Source organism: Ranitomeya variabilis, chromosome 1 (assembly GCF_051348905.1).
Source record: "Ranitomeya variabilis isolate aRanVar5 chromosome 1, aRanVar5.hap1, whole genome shotgun sequence".
Classification (NCBI taxonomy): Eukaryota; Metazoa; Chordata; class Amphibia; order Anura; family Dendrobatidae; genus Ranitomeya; species Ranitomeya variabilis.
In genome coordinates, this window is record NC_135232.1 from 508,166,339 (window position 1) to 508,193,299 (window position 26,961).

Consider the following 26,961-nt stretch of genomic DNA (forward strand, 5'->3'; position numbering starts at 1 on the left):
GGTGGTTCAGGACTCAGGTGTAGATATGGATATTCAGGGTTTGTCTTCTTGTGTGCATCAACTCGCTGTCAGGGTACAGAGTATTCAAGATTATGTAGTTCAGAATCCGATGTTAGAGCCTAGAATTCCAATTCCTGATTTGTTTTCTGGGGATAGATCCAAATTTTTGAATTTCAAAAATAATTGCAGACTGTTTCTTGCTCTGAAACCCCGCTCCTCTGGTGACCCCATTCAGCAAGTAAAGATAGTTATTTCTTTGTTGCGTGGTGACCCGCAAGACTGGGCATTCTCCCTTGAGCCAGGAAATCCTGCATTGCTTAATGTAGATGCATTTTTTCTAGTGCTTGGATTGCTTTATGATGAACCTAATTCTGTGGATCAGGCAGAAAAGACCTTGCTGACTCTCTGTCAGGGTCAGGATGAGGCAGAAGTATATTGCCAGAAGTTTAGAAAGTGGTCTGTGCTTACACAATGGAATGAGTGTGCCCTGGCAGCAATTTTCAGAAAGGGTCTTTCTGAAGCCCTTAAAGATGTTATGGTGGGGTTCCCCACGCCTGCTGGTCTGAATGAATCAATGTCTTTGGCCATTCAGATTGATCGGCGTTTGCGCGAGCGCAAAGTTGTGCACCATTTGGCGGTGTCCTCTGAGCAGAGGCCTGAGCCTATGCAATGTGATAGGACTTTGACCAGAGCTGAACGGCAAGAACACAGACGTCATAATGGGCTGTGTTTTTACTGTGGTGACTCTTCTCATACTATCTCTGATTGTCCTGTGACAAAACACTCCGGGATTGCCTTTGCTGGGGTCAAAGGTCACGTGGTTTGTGCATTGAACTCTGAGGCGACAGCAGGTTTCCAAGTTAACTGACCTCAAGTCAGGTTTATTAAAGTGAAAGCAAATATAAAACAAAACATAAACATAAATCCTTGCCTGTCCGGCACTAACTAAACAAGCACGTTCCTAACTAACAACTGGGGGGCTTCTCCCACCCAGCTAACATTACATAGATCATGAGCACAGCTCCCACTCACGTTTGTCTCACACAGACAGGCATTCTGTGTGCCCCAGGCTGACACCTGAAACCTCCAGCTGGTCAGCCTTTATTCCTGCACTTATTAACCCCTCGGTATCCTGATGATACTGAGCGGCCTAATTCACATAGGACAAATACCTGGGCGAGATATACCTGCCCCCAACTACCAGACCGACATGACTCTTACATATCCTCCCCCCCTGCTCAGACCACTCAGGTCGAGCAAGAATACTCTCCAAACAGTGTACTCGGGACAGGGCATCAGCATTCCCCATCTGCACCCCGGGGCGGTGCTCCACCGTGAAAGAGTAAGCCTGCAGGGCAAGGAACCACCGGGTTACCCGACTATTACGGTCCTTGTGGAGATGCATCCACTTGAGAGGGGCATGGTCCGTGACCAGCCTAAACTTCCTACCTGCCAGGTAATATTTGAGGGAGTCGAGAGCCCATTTGATGGCTAGGCACTCTTTTTCAATCACGGCATACCTCTGCTCATGTACATTCAGTTTCCGACTGAGGTAGAGGACCGGGTGTTCGACTCCGTCCCTTACCTGGGAAAGTACAGCTCCGACACCAGTATCAGAAGCATCAGTTTGCACCACAAACTCGCTGCTGAAATCAGGAGTCACTAGTACGGGCTGAGAGCACAAAGCCCGTTTCAGACTGTGGAAGGCCTCTTCAGCCGCTGAGGACCATTTTACCATGACGGAATCCCTTCCTTTGGTAAGATCCGTCAAGGGGGTAGCCATGGCCGCAAAGTTGGGTATGAACCGGCGATAATAGCCGGCAATGCCCAGGAAAGCTTGAACTTGTTTCTTGTTCACTGGTTGCGGCCAGCCCTGAATTGCCTGTATTTTGTCGATCTGGGGTTTAACCACTCCTCTGCCAATCACGTAGCCCAAGTATCGGGCTTCTTCAAGGCCGATGTGACATTTCTTGGGATTCGCCGTTAAGCCTGCGTCTCTCAGGTCATCAATCACCGCCTGTACCTTCCGGAGGTGAGCTTCCCAGTCCACGCTGTAAATTATGATGTCGTCTAGGTAGGCAGAAGCGTACTGCCCGTGGGGCCTCAAGACTCGATCCATCAATCTCTGGAACGTTGCTGGGGCTCCGTGAAGTCCAAACGGCATGTAGATATACTGGAACAGCCCTTCCGCTGTAGAAAACGCGGTCTTCTCTCTGGCCGCCTCGGCCAGAGGGATCTGCCAGTACCCCTTTGTTAGGTCCAGGGTCGTAATGTATCGGGCTTTACCCAGCCGATCGATCAACTCATCGACCCGGGGCATAGGGTAGGCATCAAATTTAGAAACCGCATTCAGTTTCCTAAAGTCATTACAGAACCGTATGGAGCCATCCGGCTTAGGTATCAATACGATTGGACTGGACCAGGCGCTGTGCGACTCTTCAATGACTCCTAAGTCCAACATTGCCTTCACCTCCCGGGAGACGGCTTCACGGCGTGCTTCCAGAATCCGGTACGGCTTCACATGAACCGTGACACCAGGCTCTGTGACAATCTCATGTTTCACTAGCCTAGTCTGGCCAGGTTTTTCCGAGAAAAACTGTTGGTTCTGTAACAAAAACTGCTTAACCTCAGATTTTTGTCGTTCAGAGAGAGTCTCGGCAATCTGCACCTCCGGTACGGTAGGTGAGCAAACCGGACAGGGCAGATCCGCTGTTAGAGCAGGGCGGTCTTTCCAGGGTTTTATCAGATTCACATGATAAATCTGTTCTGGTTTTCTCTTACCGGGCTGGTGCACTTTATAGTTCACTTCTCCAACTCGTTCCATGACCTCAAAGGGGCCCTGCCATTTCGCCAGAAATTTACTATCCACCGTAGGGATTAGGATCAACACCCTATCCCCGGGTGTAAACGTACGGACCTTGGCGCCTCTATCATAACGTAGCCTCTGGGCTCCCTGGGCCTGTAACATATGTTCCCTAACAACGGGCATGACAGCAGCAATACGGTCCTGCATTTGCGTTACATGGTCTATCACCGTTTTAAAGGGAGTGACTTGACCTTCCCAGGTTTCTTTTGCGACGTCCAACAGTCCACGGGGACGACGGGCGTATAATAGCTCGAAAGGCGAGAACCCTGTGGAAGACTGGGGAACTTCCCTAATGGCAAACAGCAAATAGGGTAACAAGTAATCCCAGTTCTTCCCATCTTTGTCTATCGCCTTCCGGAGCATCTGTTTTAAGGTTTTATTGAACCGCTCAACCAACCCATCTGTTTGAGGGTGATAGACAGACGTACGCAACTGGTCTATTTGTAAGAGCCTGCAGAGCTCTTTCATCACCCTTGACATAAAGGGAGTCCCCTGGTCGGTGAGTATCTGTTTTGGAATTCCCACCCGACTAAACACTTGTACCAACTCTTTGGCGATCGTTTTGGTAGCAGTGTTACGCAAAGGGATGGCTTCTGGGTAACGAGTGGCATAGTCCATGATGACGAGGATATGTTGGTGCCCACGTGCGGACCGGGGAAGAGGCCCAACCAGATCCATCCCAATTCTCTCAAAAGGGACCCCAATGATAGGGAGGGGTACCAAAGGGCTACAGAAGCGAGTTTTAGGTGCAGAGACTTGGCACTCTGGACAGGACTCACAATAATTACGCACATCATTATGTATTCCGGGCCACACAAAACAATGCGATATCCTTTCTGTGGTTTTCTGTACCCCCAGATGTCCCCCCATTATATGTCCGTGGGCCAGGTCCAGTACCTTCCGCCGATAAGGTTTGGGTACCACTAACTGTTGCACAATATCTTCCCCTTTTTTCTCTACCTGATAGAGTAAATCATTTTCAAGAACCATGTACGGGTACGCTAGCCTAGTGTCAGGTTCTACGGGTACCCCATCTATCATTTTTATATTTTTCCTAGCCTGAGTCAGGGTAGGATCTCTCATTTGCTCGCTGTGGAAGTCATCCAACTGGACTCCCAAATCGGGTAGGCAGGGTGCTGTATGGCTGTCTGCCTCCGCCTCTCGCTGAGTTTCCTCAGTTTCCTCAGTTTCCCCCGCCATAACTGAGAAGGGGAACTGAAGGTTAGATTCAATAACCTCCCCAGCAACATCTTCCTGTGGGGTCCCGTCTAGGAACTCGGGACCTCCAGATGGCATGGGGGAAGGTTCACAGCTACCGTGAAGGAGCAACTGATTCTCCCATAACTGCCAGAAATGGGGAAAATCCCTACCCAGGATTATATCATGTAACAATGTGGGAACGAGTCCCACTTTGTGTTGCACAGACCCATAGGGAGTGGAAATCGGTATGACCGCTGTTAGGTACGAGCAGGTGTCACCATGCACACACGTTACAGAGAATTTGTCAGACGAACCAGACGGAAGTGCCACCAGACTAGCTTTCACCAGAGTCACCACACTTCCAGAGTCTAGTAACGCCACAACACTTTTCCCATCAACAGATAATTCACACAGGTGTTTTGCTATATCATTTTGGCCCGCATTCACATTCACCAGCCGTGTAACCAAAGACATGCGTTTCTTAGAGTCTATAACATCGCACTGCATAGGTTCAGTGGTAACAGGACAGTTCGCAGAAACATGGCCCTTCTCACGGCAACGGAAACACCTAACAGGCCCCCTACTGAGACCACCGTCCCATACTCTCGGTCTCGGGGTGCGAGCAGTCCCGGGTTCCTCCCCCACAGTTTTTTGCGATTTTCCTTCACCCGTAGTCGCTGGAACAGTCTTACCGGTTCCACGAGGAGAAGGCACAGACCGGGTGCTAGCGGTTTCGTCGGGAAGTCCTTCTGCCACGGAATAACGCTCGACCAACTCCACAAGTTGATCCGCTGTCGTGGGATTTCCTTGGCTTACCCACCTTTTCAGCGCTGGAGGTAGCACTCTCAGGTACTTGTCCAGGACAACCCGCTGGATTATTTCTGGGGTTGTCAGTACCTCGGGTTGCAGCCATTTCTTTGTCAAGTAGATCAGGTCGAACATCTGAGACCGCGGCGGTTTATCAGGCTGGTATGTCCACTGGTGTACCCTCTGCGCACGGACAGCCGTCGTTACACCCAGCCGGGCCAGGATCTCAACTTTCAGCTTCTCAAAGTCCTGAGCGACTTCCGGGTCCAAGTCATGGTAAGCTTTTTGGGCCTCGCCGGAGAGAAACGGAGCAATCAAATCGGCCCATCGTGCCTTCGGCTCAAACGTTGTCAGGTATGCCTCGACGTCATCTTCTGCAGTCAGCTTTTGCCAGTATCGACTCACATGGATCCTCCTGGACTCTGCTTCCGGGTCAACCTCAGGCATGCTCACCAAGCATTGCGCCACCTGTTGGAGAAGCTGGCGGTCTGCAACCGTCATGTCCAATAACTCCTTCAGCTGTGCGGCCATCAAGCGATTAGCTTCATGCTGTCTTTTCGGATGATTGGGAGTCCCATGTGAGGCAGGTCAGGATGGTGTTCCAGGTCCTTCGTGCTAATGCGTTGTTTGTGAAGGGGTCTAAGTGCCTCTTTGGAGTTCAGAAGGTTTCCTTTTTGAGCTTCATTTTTTCTCCTTCTACTATCGAGATAGACCCTGTTAAAGTTCAGGCCATTTATGATTGGACTCAACCTGCATCTGTGAAGAGTCTTCAGAAGTTCCTGGGCTTTGCTAATTTTTACCGTCGCTTCATCGCTAATTTTTCTAGTGTGGTTAAGCCTTTGACTGATTTGACGAAGAAAGGCGCTGATGTGGTGAACTGGTCCCCTGCGGCCGTTGAGGCTTTCCAGGAGCTTAAACGTCGTTTTACTTCGGCCCCTGTGTTGCGTCAGCCAGATGTTTTGCTCCCTTTTCAGGTCGAGGTTGATGCTTCTGAGATTGGAGCAGGGGCTGTTTTGTCTCAGAGAAGTTCTGATGGCTCTTTGATGAAGCCGTGTGCTTTCTTTTCTAGAAAGTTTTCGCCTGCTGAGCGTAATTATGATGTCGGCAATTGGGAGTTGTTGGCTATGAAGTGGGCATTCGAGGAGTGGCGACATTGGCTTGAGGGAGCCAAACATCACGCGTGGTGGTCCTGACTGATCACAAGAATCTGACTTACCTCGAGTCCGCCAAGCGGTTGAATCCTAGACAGGCTCGATGGTCACTGTTTTTCTCCCGTTTCGATTTTGTGGTCTCATACCTTCCGGGATCTAAGAATGTGAAGGCTGATGCCCTTTCTAGGAGTTTTTTGCCTGATTCTCCGGGAGTCTCTGAGCTGGCTGGTATTCTCAAAGAGGGGGTGATTTTGTCTGCCATCTCCCCTGATTTGCGGCGGGTGCTGCAGGAGTTTCAGGCTGATAGACCTGACCGCTGTCCAGTGGAGAAACTGTTTGTCCCTGATAGATGGACTAGTAGGGTTATTTCTGAGGTTCATTGTTCAGTATTGACTGGTCATCCTGGGATTTTTGGTACCAGAGATTTGGTTGCTAGGTCCTTTTGGTGGCCTTCCTTGTCACGGGATGTGCGTTCTTTTGTGCAGTCCTGTGGGACTTGTGCTCGGGCCAAACCTTGCTGTTCTCGTCCCAGTGGGTTGCTTTTGCCTTTGCCTGTCCCGAAGAGGCCCTGGACGCATATTTCCATGGATTTTATTTCTGATCTTCCTGTCTCTCAAAGGATGTCTGTCATCTGGGTGGTTTGTGATCGGTTTTCTAAGATGGTCCATTTGGTACCCTTGCCTAAATTGCCTTCCTCCTCTGATTTGGTTCCATTATTTTTTCAGCATGTGGTTCGTTTGCATGGCATTCCGGAGAACATTGTGTCGGACAGAGGTTCCCAGTTTGTTTCTAGGTTTTGGCGGTCCTTTTGTGCTAAGATGGGCATTGATTTGTCTTTTTCTTCAGTGTTCCATCCGCAGACAAATGGCCAAACCGAACGAACTAATCAGACCTTGGAGACCTATCTGAGATGCTTTGTCTCTGCTGATCAGGATGATTGGGTGACCTTCTTGCCATTGGCCGAGTTCGCCGAGTTCGCCCTTAATAATCGGGCTAGTTCTGCTACTTCGGTTTCGCCTTTTTTTGTAATTCTGGTTTTCATCCTCGTTTTTCTTCAGGGTAGGTTGAGCCTTATGACTGTCCTGGTGTGGATTCTGTAGTGGACAGGTTGCAGCAAATTTGGACTCACGTGGTGGACAATTTGACGTTGTCTCAGGAGAAGGCGCAACGTTTTGCTAACCGCCGTCGCTGTGTTGGTCCCCGACTTCGTGTTGGGAATTTGGTTTGGTTGTCTTCTCGTTATGTTCCTATGAAGGTTTCTTCTCCTAAGTTCAAGCCTCGTTTCATTGGTCCTTATAAGATTTCTGAAATTATCAATCCTGTGTCGTTTCGTTTGGCCCTTCCAGCTTCTTTTGCCATCCATAATGTGTTCCATAGGTCGTTGTTGCGGAGATACGTGGCGCCTATGGTTCCTTCCGTTGACCCTCCTGCTCTGGTGTTGGTTGAGGGGGAGTTGGAGTATGTGGTGGAGAAGATTTTAGATTCTCGTATTTTGAGACGGAAGCTTCAGTACCTGGTTAAATGGAAGGGCTATGGTCAGGAGGATAATTCCTGGGTCCTGGGTTGTTGCCTCCGATGTCCATGCTGCTGATTTGGTTTGTGCCTTTCATTTGGCTCGTCCTGATCGGCCGGGGGGCTCTGGTGAGGGTTCGGTGACCCCTCCTCAAGGGGGGGTACTATTGTGAATTCCGTTCTCGGGCTCCCTCCTGTGGTCGTGAATGGTACTTTGGTGAGTTCTGTCCTTGGACACCCTCTGGTGGCTTTGAGTGGAACTGCTGATCTTTGAGCTTGGCTTTCTCAGCTGTCCTCGTTATTGCTGCTGCTGGCTTCCCTATTTAACTCTGCCCAGGTCGTTAGTTCATGCCAGCTGTCAATGTCTCAGTACTCGTTCAGATCTCTCTTGGATTTCTCAGATGACCTGTCTACTCCAGCAGAAGCTAAGTCCTCGCTAGTTCATTTGCTGTTCATTGGTTTTTGAATATATTTCTCAGTACATGTTATGTTTCCAGTCCAGCTTGCTATTAAGATATTTCCTTGCTAGCTGGAAGCTCTGGGGGTGCAGAGCTGCACCTCCACACCGTGAGTCGGTGTGGAGGTCTTTTTGCACACTCTGTGTGGTTTTTGTAGTTTTTTATACAGACCGCATAGTTCCCTTTCCTATCCTCTGTCTTTCTAGAGAAGATTCGGCCTCCTTTGCTAAAATCTGTTTCATTCCTGTGTTTGTTACTTTCCTCTTAACTCACAGTCAATATTTGTGGGGGCTACCTTTACTTTGGGGGATTTCTCTGAGGCAAGGTAGGCTGCTATTTCTATCTTTAGGGGTAGTTAGCTCTTAGGCTGTGAAGAGGCGTCTAGGGAGAGTTAGGTACGCTCCACGGCTATTTCTAGTGTGTGTGATAGGATTAGGGATTGCGGTCAGTAGAGTTACCACTTCCTCAGAGCTTGTCCCAGGTTTTCCATTTTAACCATCAGGTCATTTCGGGTGCTCCTAACCACCAGGTCCATAACAGGTAAGCCAGTACTTCTTCTCCGGTCAGCGCCAACTTCAAACAAGTGAACGATCCTTCCAGTCCCTCGTTCCAATCAAATGGGGTGTTCTTCCCCTTGGTTTTCTTGGATTGTCCCACCAACAGGTCTTGCAATGGCGTGGCCTTCTTGGTGAAGTCCTTGATAAACCTCCTGTAATAGCCTACCAACCCGAGGAACTGCCGGACTTCATGGAGGTTGCCGGGCTTCGGCCAGTCCTTGATCACCGTGACTTTGTCGGGGTCTAGAGCCACCCCGTCGGCGCTCACTACGTGGCCCAGGTACTGCACCTTGGGTTTAGCAGATGGCATTTAGACGGTTTTACCTTTAAGCCAAAGTTAGACAGGGCTTCGAACACCTCGGCCAGGTGATTCAGATGGTCCTCATAAGTCTTGGAGAAGACGATGACGTCGTCCAGGTATAGCAGCACGGTTTTGAAGTTCTTGTGCCCTAGACAGCACTCCATCATCCTCTGGAACGTTCCCCGGGCATTGCACAATCCGAAGGGCATGTAGTTGAATTCGCAGAGACCCATCGGCATCGTGAACGCCGTCTTCTCCTTGTCCGCCTCTGCCACGGGAACCTGCCAGTACCCACTGGTGAGATCCAAGGTAGAGAAGTAGTTAGTGGATTTTAAAGCAGCCAGGGACTCCTCTATCCTGGGCAGTGGGTATGCATCCTTATGTGTAATGCGATTTAGCTGCCTATAATCAACACACATCCTCATTGTGCCATCTTTCCTCCTAACGAGGACTAATGGAGCTGCCCAGGGGCTACAACTGTCTCTCACTACCCCAGCCTCCTTCATCTATCGCAACATGTCTTTGGCACACTGATAATGAGCTGGGGGCACAGGACGGTATCTCTCTTTTATGGGTCGATGATCTCCTGTGGGGATATGATGTTGAATCCCTTTTACCTGCCCAAAATCTAGGGGGTGCTTGCTAAATACCCGCTCGTACTCATGAACCACCCTGTAGGCCCCCTGTTTCTGGTGAGATGGGGTAGAGTCAGTGCCCACGTGCAATTCCCGACACCAATCCTTCAGTTGCCCTGCAGAACCGTTGTTCTCCGCCGGATTGGACGGGACCAAGGGTCCGGGTGCCTGTATCACACTATTATTAACAGTAAACAGTTTGGCAAGTGTGGCATATTTGGTTAGATGGACTTCCTCCTCCCCACAGTTAAGAACACGTACTGGCACCCTCCCCTTGCGGACGTCAACCACCCCTCTGGCTGTCAGGAGGGTAGGCCTATTATTTGAATATACGGGTTCTACCAGGGCCTGATAGTCTTTACCCCTGAGGCCGATGGCTGCCCGACGCCATATTAACATTTCACTCCTGGAGGGTATCGCAATGGGGTTTGAATCACTCACTGTGACACGACCAATTTCACCACCAGTCAGCTCCACCTGCTGTCTCTGCATCAGAGCCCTGATTTCTTTTTGCAGGGCGCGTTGTTCACTGTAGCCAGCTGTTTCTGCTACCTGCTGTAACAAGACAATAACTTCTGCAAGACAATTTTCTATGACATTAGTACCAATGGTCATCATGGGATTACATTCACGGCGGTCAATATCAACAATTACAATCCCTTGGGCCTCCAATTCTACCCGCCCCACTTTAATGGTGACCTCTTTATACCCCACTTGTGGCAATGGCTGACCATTACTGGCTATTATGGTGAAATCATCATCGGGGCCACGAGTAATGTCGGTGTCCTCCCAATAACGTTTATAAAGGATGTAAGACATAGTCGTCACCTGAGAACCGGTGTCCAGCAAAGCGTTCATGGGGATACCGTCGATCACGATGGGAAGAACTGGTCGCCCTCCAATGTATTTGGCTCTCCAATTTTGCGGGCCTGATCGTCCTACTCCTGGGGGTTGGCCCTCTGCCCCAGGGGTTGCTCGTTTTAAATGACAGTATCTTGCAAGGTGGCCCACCTGGTGGCAGCGGCGACAGATAGGTCGGCCGTCCCGATGAAAGCGATAGTCGTCCCTGCCTCTGGTCGGCGGAATCCTCCTCTGTCGCTGCCAGGGGACATCCTCCGGTCTGGAAGCCAGCTGGATCTTCTCCTTGGGGGCCTCCTGTGGGACTGTACAGTCCGGGCTAGGGCAGGATCCAGGATCTGGGCATCGGCCTCAGCGGAAACTGGAGCATCTGGCACCACCTCCTGGTGGTACGTGAGAGCTTGACGCCTGGGAAGTACTGCACGGCTGGGCTGTCGCTCCTGTAGCGCCTGGATGGCTTTATCCTTGAATTGCGCGAAAGTCAGGTCTGGATTCTGCATGGCCAGGAAGTGCAGTTGGACCCTTTGGTGACTGCACAGGAGCCCCTCGATGAACCGCTCTTTCAGGAGTTTATCCTCATCCTGCAGGCTGTTTGAGTCGCTCTGCTTGATGGCAGAGCCTCCTGGAGATTAAGGGCATAGTCCCGTAAGCTATCCTGCGGCCTCTGCTTGCACCCATAGAACGTCAATTTAATTTCTGTAGCGGTGCGGGTGTCAAAGGTGGTTTCAAGCTTTGCAAAGACCTGCTGCGCAGTTCTCTTATCCGCAGCAGGCCAGGACTTCACTTCTCTCAGAGCCGCTCCAAAGAGTTGGCCTGTTATCATATGTACTTTATGAGGCTCAGTCAAGGGATAAAACTCGAGCAGGCTACAGATCCCTTCTTTAAAGTCACTTAGTGTATGTGATTCTCCAGAATATCGCGGGAGCCAGGCTGCTCCAGGTAGGTACGGCATGGAGAAGGGCATTATGGCTACTGTAGCCGCGGCAGTATCCAGCTGGCTGATGGGGGCGGCAAGCTCTGCGGCACCCGGCGGTGGTACAAGGCCTGCGTCTGCGTCTACTGCGGGGCCGGGAGGCGCCCCTGGGTCTGCGGCTGCGACCGCCGCCTCCGCTCCTCCTGAATCAGACATGGCCGTTCGTCCCCCCTGCTAACCTGCTGGAAGTCGGGGTTCCTCTTCCGGAATCGGCACCTCACCGCGTCTTCTTGTTCCGCGCTCTTTTCGGCTGGCTCCGCCCATAAAGCTATGGCTCCTCCCCCCGTGCTCCACACGGCGCGGCAATGGCGGATTTTGGCGGCAAATAGCAATACACAGTCTTTGCAATAAATCACGATTCAAGCACAATGCAGTCACAGTTCTAAGGCACACATGACCTGATTCTTCAGGTTTAAGTAGATCCTGTTTGTGACGCCAAGTTGGAGCGTCCCCCAGATGCAGGGCAGCAGGGTACTCGGTACCGGGTCTCTCGGTTCTGGGGATGTCACGGTGGCCTGACCCGGTCCGTGGCCCTGCTAAGGGGCGCCCAATAAAAGATGTAGGTGATGGTGTAGGACGCAGTACATGACGAGGACACAGGGTTGCAGTCTCTTTACCTCTTTACTGAAGGCTTCGGCATCCACAATCCAGAGCACTGCTAACAGGGCTGGCTGAGACCGGCCGGTCTGAAGGCACATCCAGAGTTCCCTTTTCAGGTGGAAATCAGCAGCCTTCCTACTAGCGCCTGTGTGTTGTAGTACTTCCCTCCTGAGCACCACGGGATAGTCCTCACAACTGTCGTGTATGTTTCTGTTCTTTCTCCCCGTCCCCCAGATGATATGGCTAGGACGTACCCGTATGACGGGGTAGGCCTGGAGTTATTTTATAAGGACCCTAGAGACGCCCCTCTCCCACAATTGCCTCCGTTGTCTTCATTAGGTGTACAAGGTGAGACAGCCAACCTGAAGTTAACTGCCCTGCCATAGTTCAAAGTAATGCGTAGAGTCTATTACTTCCTCGGCATTCCGGCCGCTGGCTACGCACCTCAGAAGGATGTTGCTGATCTTGAGGCACGACTCCTTCTGGTTCTATCTCCTTTGTGCTGTGATCTCGTTTCTCACTTCTCCACAATATACTTCGCTTCGTGTCCTTTCTTAGGAGTCTGCCGCTATAAGGCACAGGCACGGCTCCGTAACGATCTGTCCTTTTCTAGGCCTCTGTCAGGATCCCACCCCTGACAGATCCTCTCTCGAACTCTCCCCAGCCACTTTCTACCTAACTTCCTATCCAACCCCCAGTTTTACCCAAGTGTGAGGAGTGGCCTAGTAGATGGGACCTTTTGCTCCCCCTGGCGGCCGGAGTGTGAAGTGTAGTGTGTGACTGTGATACCTGGCAAGGTGAACTCTTTTAGTGCCATCAGACATACCATCACTCCCCCTGATGGAAGAGCGACGTTACTGCAACGACCAGACTCTGGGGCGCTGCATTACCCTTGTCAAAATAAAAATTTTGGGGCAAAAAGATCATTTTTGTAGAAAAAATGCGTTTTTTTATTTTCACGGCTCTACGTTATAAACTTCCGTGAAGCACCTGGGGGTTTAAAGTGCTCACCACACATCTAGATAAGTTCCTTATGGGGTCTAGTTTCCAAAATGGTGTCATTTGTGGGGGGTTTCCACTGTTTAGGCACATCAGGGGCTCTCCAAACGCGACATGGCGTCCGATCTCAATTCCAGCCAATTCTGCATTGAAAAAGTAAAACGGCACTCCTTCTCTTCCAAGCTCTGCAGTGCGCCCAAACAGTGGTTTACCCCCACATATCGGGTATCGACGTACTCAGGAGAAATTGCACAACAACTTTTATGGTCTAATTTCTCCTGTTACCCTTGTGAAAATAAGAATTTGTGGGCGAAAAATCATTTTTGTGTAAACAAATGCGATTTTTTATTTTCACGGCTCTACTTTATAAACTTCTGTGAAGCACTTGGGGGCTCAAAGTGCTCACCACACATCTAGTTAAGTTCCTTAAGGGGTCTAGTTTCCATAATGGTGTCACTTGTGGAGCGTTTCCACTGTTTAGGCACATCAGGGGCTCTCTAAACATGACATGGCATCCGATCTCAATTCCAGCCAATTCTGCATTGAAAAAGTCAAATAGTACTCCTTCTCTTCCAAGCTCTGCGGTGCGCCCAAACAGTGGTTTACCCCCACATATGGGATATCGGCGTATTCAGGAGAAATTGCATAACAAAATTTATGGTTAAATTTCTGTTTTTACATTTGTGAAAATAAAAAAAAATGGTTCTGAATTAAAATGTTTACAAAAAAAAGTTAAATGTTCATTTTTTCCTTCCACACTGTTTCAGTTCCTGTGAAGCACGTAAAGGGTTAATAAACTTCTTGAATGTGGTTTTGAGCACCTTGAGGGGTGCAGTTTTTAGAATGGTGTCACACTTGGTTATTTTCCATCATATAGACCCCTCAAAATGACTTCAAATGTGATGTGGTCCCTAAAAAAAAAATGGTGTAAAAATGAGAAATTGCTGGTCAACTTTTAACCCTTATAACTCCCTAACAAAAAAAAAATTTCCAAAATTGTGCTGATGTAAAGAAGACATGTGGGAAATGTTATTTATTAACTATTTTGTGTGACAAATCTCTCTGATTTAAGGGCATAAAAATACAAAGTTTGAAAATTGCAAAATTTAAATTTTTTTTGCCATATTTCCATATTTTTCATAAATAATCGCAAGTAATATCGAAGAAATGTTACCACTAACATGAAGTACAATATGTCACGAAAAAACAATCTCAGAATCAGCGGGATCCGTTAAAGGGTTCCAGAGTTATAACCTCATAAAGTGACAGTGGTCAGAATTGTAAAAATTGGCTCGGTCATTAAGTACCAAATTGTCTCTGTCACTAAGGGGTTAAGGCACTCTAATGTTGATTTAGCAGTATGCTTTGGGTCATTGTCTTGTTGGAAGGTGAACCTCCGTCCTAGTTTCAAATCACTGACAGACTGAATCAGGTTTTGCTCAAGAATATCCTTGTATTTCGCACCATCCGTCGCTGCTACTGAAAAATATACGCACAGCATGATGCTGCCAATACCATGTTTCACTTTGGGGATGGTGTTCATGGGGTGATAAGCTGTGTTGGTTTGGCACCAGACATAGTGTTTACCTCGCTGGCCAAGTATTAACGTTTTGGTCTCATCTGACCTCATAACCTGCCTCCATACATTTGGGGATTCTCCCATTTGTCATTTGGCAAACCTAATATGAGCATTACAATTTTTGTGTGTTAGTAAAGGCTTTTTTTCTGCCCACTCTTCAATGGAGTGTATGGTTCATTGTGGACATATGGACAGATATTTCAGTCTCTGCTTGGGAACTCAGCAGCTGCTTCAGTTTTAGCTTTGTGCTGCATCTCTGATTAATGACCTTCTTGTCCAAGCTCCTTGATCTTCATGGTGTTGTTTGTTCAGTGGTGCCTCTTGCTTAATGGTGTTGCAGCCTCTGTGGCCTTTCAAAAAAGCTGTGTATATACTGACAGACCATGTGACACTTTGCACACAGGTGGACTTGCTTTCACTAAGCATGTGGCTTATGAAGGAAACTGTAACAAAATTTTTTAGAGGCTTCATGGCATAAGGGGTGGATACATACTGTATGCACATTAAAATTTTAAGTTAATTGATCCCATAAGTTTAATTGATGGCTATATTTTTCTCAATTCACTTTACCAACTTAGACTATTTAATGCTGATTAGTGATGAGCGAGCGTGCTCGTTACTTGCGTTTATGTCGGGTGATAGGGCACGTACCCAGTATCGCGGGTGCTCGTGTGAAATTTTCTCGTACCCACGCCTGCATTTTTTGCAGCTGTTACACAGCCACAAAATATGCTGGGATTGTCCCTGTTTGTCGCAGCTCCCCTCCAGCTCTTTACTCTCCTTTGCTCCTTCCTCCTTCACACACTCTACAGACTGTTCTGTCTCTCTCTTTCCTTTCCCAGGAGCTGCAGAACCACGGGTTTGCACGGCCCCAGCTTTCCCCAGAGGAGCTGCAGCACCTCACGTCTGCACGGCTCCAGCTCTCTTTCTGACTCCTCATAACTCCTCCTCCAGCCAGAATATATAGGACGTTCTCTTGAATCTGGGTCTCAAGCTCCCCCTTCTGGCCTGGAGTCAGAACAGTGTTGCATGTATGTGTTACCTGTTAAAGGGATCCTTCCTCGCTTTCAAGCATGGCACCACCCTCCCCGTGAGGAAGGTAATACCACTGTAACAACCGGTTACCTGGGGTGTTACACATGCAGCGGCCCCCAAACGCAGGACAGCGGGGTACTCGGATCCGGGTCTCTCGGTTCTGAGGATGTCACGGTGGCCCGACCCGGTCCGTGGTCCTGCTAAGGGGCGCCCAATAAATGGTGTAGGTGGTGGTGTAGGTCGCAGTAAATAACGAGGACACAGGGTTGCAGTCTCTTTACCTCTTTACTGAAGGTTTCGGCATCCACAATCCAGAGTACTGCTAACAGGGCTGGCTGAGACCCGCCAGTCCGAAGGCACATCCAGAGTTCCCTTTGTAGGTGGAAATCAGTGCCTACCTACTAGCGCCTGGGTGTTGTAGTACTTCCCTGCTGAGCACCACGGGATAGTCCTCACAACTGTCATGTATGTTTCTGTTCTTTCTCTCTCCATCCCTAAGATGATATGGATAGGACGCACCTGTATGACGGGGTAGGCCTGGAGTTATTTTATAGGGACCCTAGAGACGCCCCTCTCCCACAATTGCCTCCGTTGTCTTCATTAGGTGATTTAGGTGAGGCAGCCAACCTAAAATTAACTGCCCTGCCGTTGGTTTGAAGTAATGCGTAGAGCCCAATACTTCCTCGGCGTTCCGGCCACCGGCTACGCGCCTCAGTAGGATGTTGCTGATCTTGGGGCACGACTCCTACTGGTTCTATTGCCTTTGTGCTGTGATCTCGTTTCTCACTTCTCCACAATATACTTCGCTTCGTGTCCTTTCTTAAGATGCCGCCGCAATGAAGTGCAGGCGCGGCTCCGTAACGATCGGTCCTTTCGCTAGGCCTCTGTCAGGATCCCACCCCTGACAGGGACCCCCCTGAATCTTCCCAAGCAACCTCTTCTCTCACTAGGTGTTGCCTGGGCAAAACCCAGTCAGCTTCTCTCTAACTTCCTATCCAACCCCCGTTTTACCAGAGTGTGAGGAGTGGCCTAATACATAGAACCCTTTGCTCCCCCTGGTGGCCGGAGTGTGAAGTGTAATGTGTGACTGTGATACCTGGTCAGGTGAACTCTTTTAGGGCCATCAGACGTACCATCACTCCCCTTAGCGGCGGAGTGACAGTACTGCAACGACCAGGACTCTGGGGCGCTGCACTCCCCCCCGGCTAAATCCAGTACTCCCGGACTGGGAAAGAAGAACAACAATACATGTTAGCAAAAGACATACAAAATTTTGAAATGCAATAAACAAGTAAATTTAACAGTGCTTCCCTTTATGGGAGGTAAGGACACTTGAACGTTACAAACAAAACATATTTACATAGTGCTTAAGATCTTAAATAACATTTATTAAATAACTGACTATAAACAACCATTAGTACCCAGCCGGGCATTCTATCTACTAAGTGCAAATTCTGAACAATAATTTAACTTTTCCTTTAAGGGCGTAAGGCAGGTACCCACTAAAGGCATACTACAAGACTAAAAGTGCAAATCAATATTTTCCTGAGCTCTCTTTCTCCTATGCAGGACTCTCTCGTCTACCCCCACGGGCCTACTGAATCTTTCCTTGGCTATCATTAGTTCCGATAATCACTTTAACTTCGATTTTATTCACATGTCATTATCAACATTTCTACTCCTTATCACTATCTTTCTATCTACATACTACTATGTAAAACATTATTACTATCTAAATTTCTTAAAGCAACATTATATCTCGGCTAATTGCAACAATGAACATTCCCTTTAAGAGGGACATCTCAAGTCTCTTTGAGGTAGTGCAGCTCTCAAGCTGCAAGTCTGCGGTAAACAAGAACTTCTGCGCTGTATCCAGGAACAGTCCCTTCAAAAAGCTCTTTTCTTTGTAAAACCAGTAGGGGGGCACCTTTAAGAAGGTGCAACTATTTACAGCAACAGTTTGTGAATCATTCACCGTCCATGATTCGGCAGTCTTTTAAAACAGTGATGAACTTGTGCACACATAAAGCAATAGGGATCCCGGGTAAACAATGGGATCCCTTTAAGAACTAACCCTGGTCGGGTTTAAAGCAGCAAGGAAAACACACAGTTAACTATTTACAGTTTCGTTGTTCCAAGATTTATCCTCATAGTAAGTTGCAAGACACCAGCCGGTAGCAAACACTTCCTGACCGGGGAAGCTCCAGTCCCCTGCTCTCGGCTGATGCGGTGTCAGTATCATTGGTTCGTCTCTCAGGTGCGGTCAGGTCACCCGGTGTCTGGATTCGAATGTCAGCTTTGGTTGCAAGTTCAGTAGCAGCAATTACGCACACAGTGGTGATAGTGGTAGAATTTGTCAGGTCAGAGTTAGTCGTAGTCAGGGCAGCAGCTGGCTCCACTGCAGGCTCGCATCGTTGGACGTTCCGAGCGCACCATCCTTGCACACTCCGATGGCGAGTGTAGGTCACCTGGTCTCCTTTACATAGTAACTGATCATCACATCTGTTGCGGAACGGGGTCTTCACATTGTAGCTGGTAAAGAAGATTTCAGTCGGCAGTCCCGGTTCTTGTATAGAGCCCCAACCCCGTTTCGGGTGAAAGGCTAGTACAGTCCCCTGTTTTACCAAGTTTCTCTTGCCACGTTCAGTCTTTGAGTTTTGTACTTTCGGTGGGTCACTTTATTCTGTCTCCTTTTGGTTTTTCCAGTGTAGAATTAAGCATTGTTTATATTGTTCCCAGGTGAGCACAGCAATGCTGAGGCCCTCCTGCCTGGCCCCATCCGGCCCAATCCTCGGGGTATCCCATTGGAAGATCACCCCCTCCGCGCTCACATCCAGCGGTTCTCCCATAGTTGTCGGTAACGGAGGCACCAGCTTCTCCATAGTATCGGGGGTTACCACTACCAGCTCAGTGGAGAGGAATCGGTCATTGTCGGGACGGGGAGCGGTCACGGGAGCAGGATCGGTCGGGAGAGCAGGGGCGCTTTCCATACCTGCGTCTGATGTGGTTCCATCGATGCCGATCTGTTCCACTGACGAGGACACTGGAGTCGGCAGCGGCTCGGATCGCGGTTCTTCCAAGGCGTCCCTCCGGCAAAGCTCCGACTTCCATTGCTTCGCATCGGCTGGCTCCGTGTTCGGGATAGGTTGACTCGGCTCCCCCGCCTGCGGCTCCAAGAAGTCCGGATCCTCCAGCTGCGGTGGGTTCGAATCCATCTCTGGTCGGTGGGGATAGTCCGGGATCACTTCGTCGTCGTTCAGGTACCCGCTGATCACCCTCGCTGTTTCGCAGTCGGCAGCTGCACATGCACGAGGGTCCGCCATTTTCTGGGGGTGGAGCTCCTTCTTGTCTTGGTTCCCGCTGCAGCAAATCAGGGGGCGGTTCTCCTCTGCTTCGGGGCAGGTCGTCATCTTGCAGCAATAATCGGAGGGGGCGGTCACCACTTTTGGGGCCGCTGTGATAGTCTCCTCCCATGGCATGCCCTTCTTCTTCCTCTGCGCTCCTCGTGGCGCTGTAATGACGGCGGTTTTGGCGGGAATTTTTGGCAGCAAATAGCAATACACAGTCTTTGCAATAAATCACGGTTCAAGCACAATTCAATCACAGTTCCAAGGCACACATGACCTGATTCTTCAGGCTTAAGTAGATCCTTTTCATTATGCTAAGTTTGCAGCAGCCCCCAAACGCAGGACGGCGGGGTACTCGGATCCGGGTCTCTCGGTTCTGAGGATGTCACGGTGGCCCGACCCGGTCCGTGGTCCTGCTAAGGGGCGCCCAATAAAAGGTGTAGGTGGTGGTGTAGGTCGCAGTAAATACTGAGGACACAGGGTTGCAGTCTCTTTACCTCTTTACTAAAGGCTTCGGCATCCACAATCCAGAGCACTGCTAACAGGGCTGGCTGAGACCGGCCGGTCCGAAGGCACATCCAGAGTTCCCTTTGCAGGTGGAAATCAGTGCCTACCTACTAGCGCCTGGGTGTTGTAGTACTTCCCTGCTGAGCACCACGGGATAGTCCTCACAACTGTCGTGTATGTTTCTGTTCTTTCTCTCTCTGTCCCCCAGATGATATGGATAGGATGCACCCGTATGACAGAGTAGGCCTGGAGTTATTTTATAGGGACCCTAAAGACGCCCCTCTCCCACAATTGCCTCCGTTGTCTTCCTTAGGTGATTTAGGTGAGGCAGCCAACCTAAAATTAACTGCCCTGCCGTTGGTTTGAAGTAATGCGTAGAGCCCAATACTTCCTCGGCGTTCCGGCCACCGGCTATGCGCCTCAGTAGGATGTTGCCGATCTCGGGGAACGACTCCTACTGGTTCTATCGCCTTTGTGCTGTGATCTCGTTTCTCACTTCTCCACAATATACTTCGCTTCGTGTCCTTTCTTAAGATGCCGCCGCAATGAAGTGCAGGCGCGGCTCCGTAACGATCGGTCCTTTTGCTAGGCCTCTGTCAGGATCCCACCCCTGACAGGGACCCCCCTGAATCTTCCCAAGCAACCTCTTCTCTCACTAGGTGTTGCCTGGGCAAAACCCAGTCAGCTTCTCTCTAACTTCCTATCCAACCCCCAGTTTTACCAGAGTGTGAGGAGTGGCCTAATACATAGAACCCTTTGCTCCCCCTGGTGGCCGGAGTGTGAAGTGTAATGCGTGACTGTGATACCTGGTCAGGTGAACTCCTTTAGTGCCATCAGACGTACCATCACTCCCCTTAGCGGCGGAGCGACAGTACTGCAACGACCAGGACTCTGGGGCGCTGCACACACATGTGAGTACCGTATGTCCATGGGCAAAATACGCTGACATGTTCGTTTTTTAATGTCAGCACGGGCCACAAAATGTCCCGCACACGTGCATACGTAGAACACACATGGATGTTATCCATGTGACATGCATCGGCACCGGGGAAGAAGCTTTACAGCAGGGGTCTCAAACACGCAGCCCGCGGGCCGCATGCGGCCCCTCCGGCTGCTTCATGCGGCCTGTCGGCACATAGACCCCGTAACGATCGTGCTTGCTCAAGCAGCCTCCGACATCCACGCTTTAGTTCAGTGTATTGCTGTGCAGAGACCGGCTCTTTGCACAGCAATACTAGTGTCAGTTGCCGGCCTATCAGGGGCCAGCAGCTGACATCTGCGCATGGCAGTGACATCATACGCCGCTGTGCCGGGACACAGATGTCATCTGCTGGCCTCTGACAGGCCTGCAGCTGACACTAGTATTGCTGTGCAAAGAGCCGGTCTCTACGCGGCAATACACTGCACTATAGTGTTGATGTCGGCGCCTGCTGGACCAGGCTGCGATCATCAAGGGGTCTATGTGCCTGCAGGCCGCTTGAGCAGAAAGCACGCCGAGGGAACGGAGGACAGGTGAGAAGAATCTTTTTTTTTCTTCTGTTATGTCTATGTGAAAATGGGGGGGACCTGGATGGGCACATGTCTGCAATATATGGGGGGACATGGAAGGGGGACATGTCTGCAATATATAGGGGAACCTGGATGGGGCACATGTCTGCAATATATGGGGGAATCTGGATAGGGGACATATCTGCAATATATGGGGAGGACTTGGATCGGAGACCTGTCTGCAATATGGAGGGGACCTGTCTGCAATATGGGGGGACCTGGATGGGGGACATGTCTGCAATGTATGGGGGTACCTGGATGGGGGACATGTCTACAATATATGGGGGAACCTGGATGGGGCACATATCTGCAATATATGGGGGAACCTGGATGGGGCACATGTCTGCAATATATGCTGGAACCTGGATGGGGGACATGTCTGAAATATATTGGGGGGACCTGGATGGGGGATCTGTCTGCAATATGGGGGGGACCTGTCTGCAATATGGGGGGACCAGGATGGGGGACATGTCTGCAATATATGGGGGGAACCTAGATGGGGGATATGTCTGCAATATATGGGGGGAAACTAGATGGGGGACATGTCTGCAATAAATGGGGGGAACCTGGATGGGGGACATGTCTGCAATATATGGGGGGACCTGTCTGCAATATGGGGGGACCTGTCTGCAATATGGGGGGGACCTGGTTGGGGGACATGTCTGCAATATATGGGGGAACCTGGATGGGGCACATGTCTGCAATATATGGGGGAACCTGGATGGGCACATGTCTGCAATATATGGGGGAACCTGGATGGGGTACATGTCTGCAATATATTGGGGGGTACCTGGATGGAGCACATGTCTGCAATATATGAGGGAAGCTGGATGGGGCACATGTCTGCAATATATGGGGGGAACCTGGATGGGGGACATATCTGCAATATATGGGGGAACTTGGATGGGGCACATGTCTGCAATATATGGAGGGGACCTGGATGGGGTACCTGTCTGCAATGTGGGGGGGACCTGGATGGGGACATGTCTGCAATATATGGGGGGAACCTGGATTGGGGACATGTCTGCAATGTATGGGGGGAACCTGGATGGGGGACTTGTCTGCAATATATGGGGGAACTTGGATGGGGCACATGTCTGCAATATATGGAGGGGACCTGGATAGGGGACCTGTCTGAAATATGGGGGGGACCTGTCTGCAATATGGGGGGGACCTGGATGGGGGAAATGTCTGCAATATATGGGGGGAACCTGGATGGGGACATGTCTGCAATATATGAGGGGAACCTGGATGGGGGACATGTCTTCAATATATGGGGGGAACCTGGATGGGGCACGTCTGCAATATATGGTTGAACCTGGATAGGGCACATGTCTGCAATATATGGGGGAACCTGGATGGGGCACATGTCTGCAATATATGGGGGAACCTGGATGGGGCACATGTCTGCAATATATGGGGGAACCTGGATGGGGCACATGTCTGCAATATATGGGGGAACCTGGATGGGGGACTTACTACAAGATGGGGACCAGCATGGGGCATTACTACAAAAATGGTATCACTAAAAATGTAATTTTGTCATGCAAAGAATGCGGCCCCCGAAAATTAAATGTTGTTGTGTGTGCGGCCCATATACCCAGCCGAGTTTGAGACCCCTGCTTTACAGTAAGCGCTGTATGGTAAATAAATACACAGCCAGAATAAAGTCTTTTATTAGAAATAAATGAAAACACAATTTTACTTTCATATTTAACAAAAACACAGAAATACTCACCTAACACCTATTCCACTGAAGAGCTCGTTCTCCTGTAGTAAAACAAAAATAAAAAAACAACACTATACCATACCTGTCTGTTGTTCTGTCCCACTCTGTAATCCATTTCTGGGGGATAATTAGTTTTCAACCTGGACGGTGGCAAGATGCGAGTTCACTTGGAGAATTCCACTATGGTGAACTTGCCTCTGCACCATGCGGCTTTCTCACGGTACTAGCGGGGATCTCACCGAGGTCACCGCAGTTCATCCTGGCTGGGAACAGAGCCTCAGTGACGTCACTGCTAGTCACTGAGACTGCGCTCACAGCATTACCAGTGGTTCTCAGCCTGATTGGTCACATCTTGGCACCGTCCAGGTTGAAAACTAATTATCCCCCAGACATGGATTATGGCATAGGAGAGAATGACGGCCAGGCATGATATAATGTTGTTTTTTTATTTTTGGTTTATTACAGGAGAGTGAGGGATTTGGTGGAATTAGGCGAGGTCGTAAGTATGGTATAATTGAGATTATTAAAGGAGTCTGTGTCATTCTTTCAATTAAAGGACTATTTTCTGGATGTCTGTGTTTTTATACAATGTGACTGTGGGGTTAGTAGTGGGGGCGTCTTATTGATGCCTCTCCATTACTAACCTTGGGGCCTGATGTCACCTGACATTGACATCAAACCCCCCAACTATTACCCCACTTGTCACCGCTACAGGGAAAGTGGGAAGAGCGAGGCTAAGTGCCAAAATTGGCACATCTTAGAGATGCGCTTTATCTGGGGCAGCTAAGAGCTGATGTTTTAAGCATGGGGGTGCCAGTATCTATGGCCCCTTCTTAGGCTATTAATGAGCCCGCAGCTGTTTGCATAGTCTTTGCTTCTTATTAATTATAGAGGGACCCTACGTAATTTTTTTATGGTCCCCAATTTTAATAGCCAATAAAATCTAATCATACAGCTGTGAGCTGATAGTAATAGCCTGGGAAGCTCCATGGGTATTGCCACCTTCGGCCCTCAGCCATCTTCTAGTTACGAAAATTATGCGGGAGCCCACGCCATTTTTCACTTTTCGTGAATTAAATACATGTACAGTAAGCTGCACACACACTGTACTAATTGTATTTGTCACAGACATCTGTATATCTACCTATTGTATTTGTATTCACTGTGTGTAATCCATCACTTCTATCCTGTCAGCTCTTGCTGTGATTTTACACTACCGCGGCTGCTGAATTACTGGCTTTTCACTCTTTGTTTCATTGCAGCCATTTGGTAAATTCAAAAAAGTTCATTGTTCTTCTCATTAACTCCTTAATCCCATATGATGTACTATCCCTTCGAGGTGAGGTGAGCCTGTGTGACCACTGATGGGATAGTACGTCATATGCGATCGCCCGCGCTCACGGGGGGAGCGCGGCCGATCGCGGCCAGGTGTCAGCTGACTATCGCAGCTGACATCTGGCACTATGTGTCAGGAGCGGTCATGGACCGCTCCTGGCACATTAACCCCCGGAACACTGCGATCAAACATGATCGCAGCGTTCTGGCGGTACAGGAAAGCATCGCGCAGGGAGGAGGCTCCCTGTGTGCTTCCCTGAGACGATCGGTACAAGGCCATGTGCTCACCTTGTACCGAGCATCTCCTCCCTGCAGGCCCCAGATCCAAAATGGCCGTGGGGCTACATCCGGGTCCTGCAGGGAGGTGGCTTACCAGCGCCTGCTCAGAGCAAGCGCTGGTAAGCGTGCAGCCCTGCCTGTCAGATCGCTATGCTATATCAGTTCTGACCCTATAACATGATGCCCTCCCCCGGGGGAATGTTATAAAGTAAAAAAAAAATATTCACATGTGTAAAAAAAAAAAAAATCCTAAATAAAGATAAAAAAAATATTGTTCCCATAAATATATTTCTTTATCTAAATAATAATAAAAAAGCAATAAAAGTACACATATTTAGTATCACCGCGTCCGTAACGACCCCACCTATAAAACTGTCCTGCTACTTAACCCCTTCAGTGAACGCAGTAAAAAAAAACGAGGCAAAAAACAACGCTTTATTATCATACCGCCGAACAAAAAGTGGAATAACACGCGATCAAAATGATGGATATAAATAAACATGGTACCGCTGAAAACATCATCTTGTCCTGCAAAAAACGAGCTGGCAATGGCGTTGAGCGACTTTTACTTTTTTAGGATCGAGTCGGGTTTCGCGAAACCCGACTTTGTCAAATGTTGGGTCGGGTGAAATCGGCCGATTATTTCGAAAAGTCGGGGATCTGACTGAAACACGAAACCCAATGCAAGTCAATGGGGAAGTAAAGTCGGCAGTGAGTGGAGGACAGGAAAACACCTGCAGTGCCCATTTTAATGCCAAAAACATCAATTCTTGTTACTTAAGCTTGTCAATCTTAATTTACCTTATAATAGTTAGGCATTGAAAATTGGGGGTCATTTGGCTAAAGTTGTGTGGGGGGGGGTAGGGCTGGCTCAAGTTTTTCGTGGGCCCAGGAAACGCGGACTACATCACGGCGGTGGAGCAGGGTGAGGTAAGTATTTCAACTTTGCAAGTGCTGTGATCCTGATCAAGCAGGGGTGGCACACTCATTCGTATTGTCACTGGCACAGGGCCCCTCAAAGTACGGCGGTGTGTTTGACGGCGGGGGCGCCTCCCACCGGCAGAGACACTTTTGCGTACTATGAGGGGCCCTGTGCCAGTGACGTCGCCAACAAGTATGCCCCCACCTGATGAAGGAACCTGCACTTTCATCTGCACCTTCCTCTTTGTCCCCGTGTAAGGTAGTATAGTATGCGGGAAGGAGAACCAGACTTTCAGCAGGGTCAGATACTGGCTGTGTAGAGTGCAAGGGGAATGTAGTGGTCTGGGTCAATGTACCAGCAGACTCATCTAGCAGTGGCTGGGCAATGGGCAGGATGAGGAGGAAACACAGATATATGCCTTAAGAATAAAGTAGGCTAATGCAGTTCAAAATTGGTAACAGGACTAACCAGGCGGCATTGCTTTGTTCAGTAGAAGACGACTGTAATGAGAGGCTGACACAGTGAGTAGGCCCAAATAAGTAACTAGGCTAAATGCAGTTCAAAATTGGTAACAGGACTAACCAGGCGGCATTGCTTTATTCAGTGGAGGACGACTGGAATGAGTGGCAGACACGGTTAGTAGGCCCAAATAATAAAGTGGGCCAAATGAAGTTCAAAATTGGTAACAGGAGTAAACAGGCGGCACTGCTTTGTTCAGTGGAGGAGAAAAGCAAGGAGCGGCAGACACCGTTAGTAGGCCCAACCAAACAAGTAGCCCAAATGCAGTTTAAAATTTCCTATAGGCTGAAAGCCTGAAAATTGAAGCTAAACTTCTTTCAGTGGAGGACAACAACAAGCAGCGGCAGACACCGTTAGTAGGCCCAACCAAACAAGTAGTCCAAATGCAGTTTCATATTGTAAATATAGGCCGAAAGCCTGAAGATTGAAGCACAGGAGAAAAGCACAGGAGAACACCAAGAGCGGCAGACACCATTAGCAGGCCCAACCAAACTAGTAGGCCAAATGCAGTTTAAAATTTCCTATAGGCCAAAAGCCTGAAGATTGAAGCTCAGCTTTGTTCAGTGGAGGAGAAAAGCAAGGTGCGGCAGACACCGTTAGTAGGGCCCAACCAAACAAGTGGGCCAAATGCAGTTTAAAATTTCCTATAGGCCGAAAGCCTGAAAATTGAAGCTCAGCTTTTTTCAGTGGAGGACAACAACAAGCAGCGGCAGACACCGTTAGTAGGCCCAACCAAACTAGTAGGCCAAATGCAGTTTCATATTCAAAATATAGGCCAAAAGCCTGAAGACTGAAGCTCAGTTTTGTTCAGTGGAGGAGAACACCAAGGAGCAGCAGACACTGTTAGTAAGGCCCAACCAAACTAGTAGGCCAAATGCAGTTTAAAATTTCCTATAGGCCGAAAGCCTGAAGATTGAAGCTCAGCTTTGTTCAGTGGAGGAGAACACCAAGGAGCGGCAGACAACAGGGCCCAACCAAACTAGTAGGCCAAATGCAGTTTAAAATTTCCTATAGGCTGAAAGCCTGAAGATTGAAGCTCAGCTTTGTTCAGTGGAGGAGAAAAGCAAGGAGCGGCAGACACCGTTAGTAGGGCCCAACCAAACAAGTAGGCCAAATGCAGTTTAAAATTTCCTATAGGCCGAAAGCCTGAAGATTGAAGATCAGCTTTGTTCAGTGGAGGAGAACACCAAGGAGCGGCAGACAACAGGGCCCAACCAAACAAGTAGGCCAAATGCAGTTTAAAA

General features: G+C 49.2%; 1 protein-coding gene across 4 annotated transcripts in view; it reads left to right on the plus strand.

The window, feature by feature from the left end:
• Nucleotides 1-26,961, plus strand: part of LOC143765898 (tetraspanin-33-like) — a 224,848-nt gene that overhangs the window by 84,436 nt on the left and 113,451 nt on the right. The window lies entirely within an intron of this gene.